Genomic DNA, 9526 nt, shown 5'->3' with positions numbered 1-9526 from the left:
CCCCCACTAAAAAAAAAAAGCTTATAAATATATTAATGTTTTCCAAAAGGTGTTTGTATTCAAACTGCTCCTGCCTTGTTCCCACGTGACCTGTCTGGGACTTAGCGCTGAGGCTCCTTCCTGCTTTCAGACTCCCAAGTTCCTCAACCACAGCCCCATGGATGCCTATCGTCTTGCTAGGAACCTGGACAAAATTCTGCTCTGGGTTTAGAAACTTACAGGTTTAGAACTGGAACAGGAGTCTACTTTACCTTTTGCATATAGCTCGTGCTGCTTATTTTAAAAGGGACATGTTTTTCTTTTTGCTTCTCCCTCTCCCCTAACCTGGAGGCAGGGAACCAGATGACCTGTTCTCCATAGGAAGGAGATGTCATGAGAAGCACTGGGAAGTGACTATCTCCCCAAATTCACAAGTGAATTTCAACACTCCATCTGAGCACACCTGAAAGGTAGCCTTTCAAAAAAAAATTTTTTTTATTCTGATTTGTTATACATGATGGCAGAATGTAATTTATTTCGTATTATACATATAGAGCACAATTTTTCAAGACACTGACTGTACACAGAATATTTTCACACCATTGGTGTCTTATACTTAGGGTAATGATGTCTAACTCATTCCACCACCTTTCCTATCCCCTCCTTTCCCCTCCCTCCCCTCTCCCCTATCTAAAGTTCCTCCATTCCTCCCATGCTCCCCACCAACCCATCACCATTATACCTCTGTGTCCTCATATCAAAGACAATATTTGGCCTTTGGTTTTTTGTGGGGGATTGGCTTGCTTCACTTAGCGTTATATTCTCCAACTTCATCCATTTACCTGCAAATGCCATGATTTTATTCTCTTTTAATGCTGAGTAATGTTCCATTGTGTATATATACCAAATTTTCCCTATCCATTCATCCACTGAAGGGCATCTAGGTTGGTGCCACAATTTAGCTCTTGTGAATTGTGCTGCTATAAACATTGATGGGGCTGTGTCCCTGTAGTATGCTGTTTTTAAAGTGCTTTAAATAAGTGTAAACCAAGGAGAGGGATAACTGGGTCACATGGTAGTTCCATTCCAGGTTCTCTAAGGAATCTCCATACTTCTTTCCACATTGGCTGTACCAATTTGCAGTCCCACCAGCAGTGTATGAGTGTGCTTTTCCCCCCACATCCTCGCCAACACTTATTGTTTGTATTCTTGATAGCTGCCATTCTGACTGGAGTGAGAAGAAATCTTAGTTTTGATTTGCATTTCTCTAAGCTAGAGATATTGAACATTTTTTATATGTTCAAGAAGTGTCTCTTCAGTTCCTTGATCTATTTATTGATTGGGTTATTTGTTTTTGTTTTTGTTTTTTTCTGTTAAGGTTTTTGAGTGCTTTATGTATCCTAGAGATTAGTGCTCTATGTGATGTGCTTGTGGTAAAGATTTGCTCCCATTCTGTAGGCTCTCTATTCACTTCACTGATGGTTTCTTATGCTGAGAAGAAGCTTTTAATTTTGAATCCACCTCATTTATTGATTCTGTTTTTAATTCGCCATAGGAGTTTAATTCCTAGGCCCTTGATCCACTTTGAGTTGAGTTCTGTGCATGGTGAGAGATAGAGGTTTAATTTTATTTTGTTACATGTGGATTTCCAGTTTTCCCAACACCATTTGTTGAAGAGCCTATCTTTTTTCTCCAATGTATGTTTTTGGCGCCTTTGTCTAATATGAGATAACTGAAGTTATGTGGGTTAGATTCTGTGTCCTCTGTTCTGTACCATTGGTCTACAGTCTATTTTGGTGCCAACAGCATGCTGTTTTAATTACTATTGCTCTGTAGTATAGTTTTAGGTCTGGAATAGTAATGCCACCAGCTTCATTCTTCTTGCTAAGGATTGCTTTGGCTTTTCTGGGTCTCTTATTTTTCGAGATGAATTTCATGATTGCTTAATCTATTTCTATGAGGAATACCACTGGGTTTTTTATTTGAATTGCATTTAATCTGTATAGTGCTTTAGGTAGTATGGTCATTTTGACAATATTAATTCTGCCCATCCAAGAATAAGATAGGTCTTTCTGTCTTCTAAGGTCTTCTTTAATTTCTTTCTTTAGCGTGTTGTAGTTTTCATTGTAGAGGTCTTTCACCTCTTTTGTTAAATTTATTCTCAATATTTTATTTTTCTTGAGGCTATTGTAAATGGGGTGGTTTTCCTAGTTTCACTTTCAGCGGATTTGTCACTGATGTACAGAAATAGCTTATTTCTGTATGGGTGTTGATTTTATATCCAGATACTTTGCTGAATTCATTTAAATTAGTTCTAGGAGATTTCTGGTGAAATGTTTTGGGTCTTCTGGGTATGGAATCATATTGTCTTCAAAGAGTGTTAAGTTTTTTTTTTCCTATTTGTATCCTTTTAATTTCTTTCATCTGTGTGATTGCTCTGGCTAGAATTTCAAGAACTACGTTAAATAGAAGTGGTGACAGAGGGCATCCCTACTTGTTCTTGTTTTTAGAGGGAATGCCTTCAGTTTTCCTCTATTTAGAATGATGTTGGCCTAGTTAGCATAGTTAGCCTTTACAATGTTGAGGCATGTTCCTGTTATCCCTAGTTTTTCAAGCATTTTGAACATGAAGGAGTGCTGTATTTTATCAAATGTTTTCTCGGTATCTATTGAGATGATCATATGATTTTTATCTTTGAGTCTATTGATGTGAGGAACTTCATGTTGGACCAACCCTGCATTCCTGGGATGATCCCTACTTGATTGGGATACACTATCTTTTTGATATGTTTTTGAATTTGATTTGCTAAAATTTTATTGAGAACTTTTGCATCTATATTCATTAGAGATATTGGTCTGAAGTTTTCTTTCTTTGATGTGTCTTTATCTGGTTTTGGAATCAGGGTGATATTGGCCTCATAGAATGTATTTGCAGTTTCCTTGTGGGAGACCAACCTTGCACATGACTGAGTCACACTCCCCGGCTGGGTGCTGAGGCGCTCAGTCACAGAAATGTGGCAGAGCTTTCCCCACCCTTCTTGGGTTCGAGGGTCAGTGTCTCGTGCATGGATGTGTCTTGCTACAGCCCCATGGGTGAAGCTATGCTCACCTGTTCTTTGTAATATAACCCCTTGCTCTGTTTAGAATAGAATCTTCCATGGAAGTGCCGTGTGTGTGTGTGTGTGTGTGTGTGTGTGTGTGTGTGTGTGTCCCCTTCTCTTACTGTGCCCTTGGGTGTGGCCTACTCAGATGTCAGTCAACCTGCTGACAGTGGACATCATGAAGATAGACTCAGCCCCCTGAAACCTGACCTCTTGCCTCATTTGAATAGCTTCTCCTCAATAAAAGGGGTCATCTCATGCTCTCTCTCTCTCTCTTCCTATGGACCCTTAAGGTAAGAGGAACCATTACAGTGACCCCAAAGAAAAAGGTATTTGTGTCTCTTGTGTGGTTATTTCGTGCAGCCCAGTCAGCCCAGTTCAACTGGAGTGACCCCTGAGCCTTTTAGTCACAAGAACAGAAACCCGGCATTCCCTCTTTTTCTATTTCATGAAATAGTTTGAGAAGTATTTGGTGTCAGTTCTGCTTTAAAGGTCTTGTAGAAATCAGTTTTGTATCCATCCTGTCCTAGGGTTTTCTGGGTTGATAGACTTTTAATGGTGTCCTCTGTTTCCTTGCTTGAAGTTGATCTGTTTAAATTGTGTATATCATCCTGATTTAGTTTAGGCGTACTATATGCCTCTAGAAATTTGTCGATGTCTTTGATATTTTCTATTTTATTGGAATACAAATTTTCCAAATAATTTCTAATTTTCTTCTGTATTTCTGTAGTGTCCGTTGTAATATATCATAGATATTAGTAATTTGAGTTTTCTCTCTTCTTCATTAGCATGGCTAATGGTTTATCAATTTTATTTATTTTCTTTTCAAAGAATCAACTTTTTTGTCAATTTTTTCAATTGTTTCTTTTGTTTCAATTTCATTATTTCTAATTTCATCCCATTGTGGTCTGATAGAATGCAGGGTAGTATCTCTACTTTTCTGTATTTACTAAGATTTGCTTGGTAGCATAACATATGGTCTATTTTAGAGAAGGATCCATGTGTTGCTAAGAAAATGCATTTGCTCATTGATGGATAACATACTCTATATTAATGTCAGTTAAGTCCAAGTTATTGTGTTATTGAGTTCTAAAGTTTCTTTCTTGAGCTTTTGTTTGGTAGAAAGAGGTGTTAAAGTCACCCAGAATTATTATGTTGTGATCTATTTGACTCTTGAACTTCAGAAGAGTTTGATTGATGAACGCAGATGCTCCAGTGTTTTAGGCATACATATTTATAACTGTGATGTCTTGTTGATGTATGTTTCCATTAAGCAGTATGAAATGTCCATCTTTATCCCTTTTGATTAACTTTGGCTTGAAGTCTACTTTATTTAATATGAGGATGGAAACCCCTGCTTGTTTCCACAGTCCATGTGAGTAATATGTTTTTTCCTAACCTTCACCTTCAGTCTGTGGGTGTCTTTTCCTATGAGTCTTTTGAAGGCAGCATATGGTTGGGTCTTTTTTTAAATCCAATCTACCAGCCTATGTCTTTGATTGGTGAGTTTAAGCCATTAACACTTAGAGTTATTATTGAGATATAATTTGTATTACCAGTCAGTTTTGTTTATTTTTGGTGTTTTGCCTGACTTGGTTTCTCCTTTGGTTTGTATTTCCTTTTATTGTAGTTCTTCCCTTTGCAGATTTCATTGTTTTAAATTTCCTTTTCGTGGAATATTTTGCCAAAAATATTCTGTAGTGCAGGCTTTCTTGCTGTAAATTCTTTTAGCTTTTGTTTATCATGGAAGGTTTTTATTTCATCATCAAATTTGAAGCTTAATTTTGCTGGATATAAGATTCTTGGTTGGCATCCATTACCTTTTAGAGCTTGGTATATGTTGTTCCAGGATCTCCTAGCTTTGAAAAAATCTGCTGAGATCTGAATTGGTCTTCCCTTACAGGTAATCTGATTTTTCTCTCTTGTAGCCTATAAATTTTATCCTTATTCTATATACCAGGCATTTCCATTGTGTCTTTTGTGTAGATCTATTATAATTTTGTACAGTTGGTGTCCTATAGGCCTCTAGTATTTGATTTTGCAATTCATTCTTCATGCTTGGGAAATTTTCTGATATTTTATTGAAGAGATTTGCATTCCTTTGGTTTTAATCTCTGAACCTTCCTCTATGCCAATGAACCTTAAATTTGGTCTTTTGATGGTATCTCATAATTCTTGGATGTTCTGTTTGTGGTTTCTTACCATCTTCACTGTAAGGTCAACTTATTCAAGAATCTATATTTTGTCTTCATTGTCTGAGATTCTGTCTTCCAAGTGGTCTAGTCTGTTGGTGATGCTATCTATTGAGTTTTTTAATTGGCTTACTGTTTCTTTTATTTCGAGGATTTTTTTTTCAGTATCTCTCTTTCTTGAATAATCTCTTGCACCTTGTGTTTGTTGTCTTTTCCCTTTGTTGGTGGGATGGATGCTCGCCTGAATTTGTTCCCTTATCGATTTGGTGAAGGCACTCCCCCTCCCACTGTCTTGACAATGTCACAGTGATGATAAGTGCTGGCAAAGCCTCACTGGTGGGAAACCGAAACCACGAGACCCTTTTTATGTAAATTTGACTTTTCATTTTCATGCTCATATTCCTGACAGGAAGCAGGAGTATGCTTAATGCCACGCCAAATTAAATTTCCGATAGCTAGAACATAACAGAGAGTTCATGCCTTGAAAGCTGTTCTACTACTTCTCAGCATATCGAGGACAAAATAGAAGGTTTTTTTCCTACTATCTCAGCACATTGAGGACAAAACTGACAATAAACAACAGTCATTCTCCAAAAGGCCATGAGAACTTTAGGCACCTCCTTGATAATTATATCAACTAAGAACCCAAGCCCGTAACTCTGGCCCCTTATATAAAGCCTAATTATTATGCTTATTGCACAAACCCACCATATGTAGTTTTATTTGATTAAGGGAAAGTCATGTTATACACTTAGGAAAGTTTAGGCAAATAAAGATACATTCCCCCCTTTTCTATAAATCCTCTTTTACCTCACATAGGGACTTATGATGAGCATAGTTAATATTGGCAGTTAGTGGACTGATGTTCGGAACTTGCCTTTCAGTGAAAGAGATTACAAAGGTATAAGAAATAGTGCACCTTGACAAGAAACAAAGAAACTCTTTGAGAAAGTGATCAACCCAGCCTAATTCCCTCTTAAGATTGGGAACCATCTCGCCACAAAGGTATGAAAAGTTAATTTTGGTTTTATTATAAATTACTGCGTTTTCTAAACTTGCTTGGAATGCCTGCACATGCCTTGAACTCACCCATGCCTGGTTTTCCCTGACCAGATAACAACCCTCTCTGAAACTCTAGTGGTGCCTCATAAATTCTTATGTTGGGATCTAAATTTACTCCCTAAGTGCTGGACCATTAAACCTACTACCTGCCTTTGTGTTATGCTTGTCAAAATCCTATTTAAGTTCTCAAGACACCTCCCTGTTTTTGCAACTTTCTGTGCTATAAGCTGCATTCCTAGAGAGCTGCGGGGCTGTCTTCTATTCCCATGGGTTTTGGGAGAGACGGCCCTGGACACAAGCTTGCTTTGATTTAAATTGGAGTTGGTGTGAGGAGTAAAAATTTGTCCCCATGATGTAGGCTCCCGATTTACTTCTCTTATTGTTTCTCTTGCTGTGAAAAAACTTTTTAGTTTAAGTAAGTCCCATTTGTTGATTCTTGCTATTAACTCTTGTGCTATGGGTGTCCTGTTAAGGAATTTGGAGCCTGATCCCACAATATGTAGATCATAGCCAACTTTTTCTTCTATCATACGCAGAGTCTCTGATTTGATATCAAGGTCCTTGATCCATTTTGAGCTAATTTTTGTGCATGTCACACTTCAGATAGAGCCTTAATATCCAGAGTATACAAAGAACTCAAAAAATTAGACAATAAGACAATAACCCAATCAACAAATGGGCCAAAGACCTGAACAGACACTTCTCAGAGGAGGACATACAATCAATCAACAAATACATGAAAAAATGCTCACCATCTCTAGCAGTCAGAGAAATGCAAATCAAAACTACCCTAAGATACCATCTCACTCCAGTAAGATTGGCAGCCATTATGAAGTCAAACAATAACAAGTGCTGGAGAGGATGTGGGGAAAAGGGTACTCTTGTACATTGCTGGTGGGACTGCAAATTGGTTCGGTCAATTTGGAAAGCAGTAAGGAGATTCCTGGGAAAGCTAGGAATGGAGCCACCATTTGACCCAGTTATTGCCCTTCTTGGTCTATTCCCTGAAGACCTTAAAAGAGCGTACTACAGGGATACTGCCACATCAATGTTCACAGCAGCACAGTTCACAATAGCTAGACTGTGGAACCAACCCAGATGCCCTTCAATGGATGAATGGATTAAACAAATGTGACATTTATACACCATGGAGTATTACGCAGCACTATAAAATGACAAAACCATGGAGTTTGCAGGGAAATGGATGGCACTAGAGCAGATTATGCTTAGTGAAGCTAGCCAATCCCTAAAAAACAAATACCAAATGTCTTCTTTGATATAATGAGAGCAACTAAGAATAGAGCAGGGAGGAAGAGCAGAAAGAAAAGATTGACATTAAACAGAGACACGAGATGGGAGGGAAAGAGAGAAAAGGGGAATTGCATGGAAATGGAAAGAGACCTTCATTGTTATAAAAAACTACATAAAAGAGGTTGTGAGGGGAATTGGAAGAAAAAACAAGGAGAAAAATGAATTACAGTAGATGGGATAGAAAGAGAAGATGGGGGGGAAGGGGGATGGTAGAGGATAGGAAAGGTAGCAGAATACAACAGTTACTAGTATGGCATTATGTAAAAATGTGAATGTGTAACCGATATGATTCTGCAATCTGTATTTGGGGTAAAAATGGGAGTTCATAACTCACTTGAAACTAATGTTTGAAATATATGTCAAGAGCTTTGTAAGGTTTTGAACAACCAATAAAAAGATAAATAAAAAAATTAAATAAAAATAAGAATATAAATGAAAAAAAAATAAATTGGAGTTGGTAGTCTTTGTGTTGTGCTTTAACAAAAGCAGCTCAACCAATTTTATGAGAATAAGTGTAGGAATTAATTAAAGTAGCTTTAAAGACACATTTTTAGAATGTTAGAAATATTAGATTCTTAAGTTTAGAATTCTTAAGTTTTTAGCTGTATGGGTCCTTAAGATGCTGTAAGAATAGTTTATAGACTTTAGGATATTTTAAGTATGATTTAAGGGGATTTCTTTAGATGGGATCTTAGTACAGGTGTACTTTAAAGGTTAACGATAGGTTGGGAGACTTAAATTACGTAGTTTGGCATCTGTTAATAAGAAAATAGTACATCTTGGGGAAATTGAAAAATGCAAATTAGTGACACATTTTATTAAGATTTTGTACCCATAAAATTGATAAGGAAATGTCACATCCTGGGAAAATGTAAACTGATGACACATTTTTCTATACCCAAGATGATTGTTATGGAAATGTCACATCTTGGGAAAATCTGGAAATTGTAAAACCAATGATGTATTCTGAATCCATAATGATGAGAAAAATTGTAATAAAAGATGACCAGCAGAAAGCTGCATGAGAGCTCTCTCTGGAGATTGCTCCAAAGGAACGACTCCTCGTCTCATCCTTTGCGCTGACACCACTCATCCTTCAGGACTCCCTGAACCCTGCTGGGGAAGGACCCTGGCAATCATGATGAACTTTTCTCCCTGGCCTTCAATCCAGGTCATTAGAAGTTTCTCTATACCAAATAGAAACCTGTCTTGAATTTTTGCTAGTCTTGTTGGCTTCAGTGAAGCAGATCCTTGAACAGCTTCCATCACTTTGTTCTTGTTCTTCAAGATGGTAGCTATGGTGGGATGGCTGACTGGTGAGCAATAACCATTACTGATTTCCCGCCTCCATAGTCCTCAATAACTTCATTTGCAGGTCAATCACTTGACATAGATAGCCTCTTATTGGCACTATTAGTAGATTCTGTTTGCTTAGAGGCCGTGGTGAACAAACAACATGAGATTAAATCAAGCACGAGAGAGAACGCTGTATTCAAGAGATGTGGTAAACACAAGATGTATGAGACTGCAGACCATTGTATATGTGGTCCATTGTTGACTGAAACATCATTGTGCAGTGTATGATATGTATGTGAAAAATAAGCAGGACAAATGACTGGCTGTATTTTATGTTTTGTCATGAGTCAACAGAGAGGGGAAGTTTTTCTTCATGGTCCCTGATTACAGCAGCTTAGCCTGAACACTACTCTCTCTTTCTACTATTTTCTTTATAAAAGAACCCTTCCTGAAGAAAACGGAAGGTGGAGCACAAGAGGACACAAAGCTAGGAGATGACTCTGCTATACTCTGGCTGCAGGCCAATGAGTGTCAATGCCACCTTCCATCTTAAGAGTAAAGGCTTATTAACTTTAACTTATGGGAA

At 37.7% G+C, this 9526-nt stretch overlaps 1 long non-coding RNA gene across 1 annotated transcript; it reads left to right on the top strand.

Annotated features, from left to right (window-relative positions):
- Window positions 1–73: 73 nt before the first annotated feature.
- Window positions 74–8695, top strand: LOC144377061 (uncharacterized). Its single transcript, XR_013437633.1, has 2 exons — window positions 74–449; window positions 6156–8695. It is a non-coding gene; the product is annotated as an uncharacterized LOC144377061 (long non-coding RNA).
- Window positions 8696–9526: the final 831 nt, after the last annotated feature.

The sequence above is a fragment of the Ictidomys tridecemlineatus genome, chromosome 4 (assembly GCF_052094955.1).
Source record: "Ictidomys tridecemlineatus isolate mIctTri1 chromosome 4, mIctTri1.hap1, whole genome shotgun sequence".
NCBI lineage: Eukaryota > Metazoa > Chordata > Mammalia > Rodentia > Sciuridae > Ictidomys > Ictidomys tridecemlineatus.
This window is presented reverse-complemented; position numbering and strand designations above follow the sequence as displayed.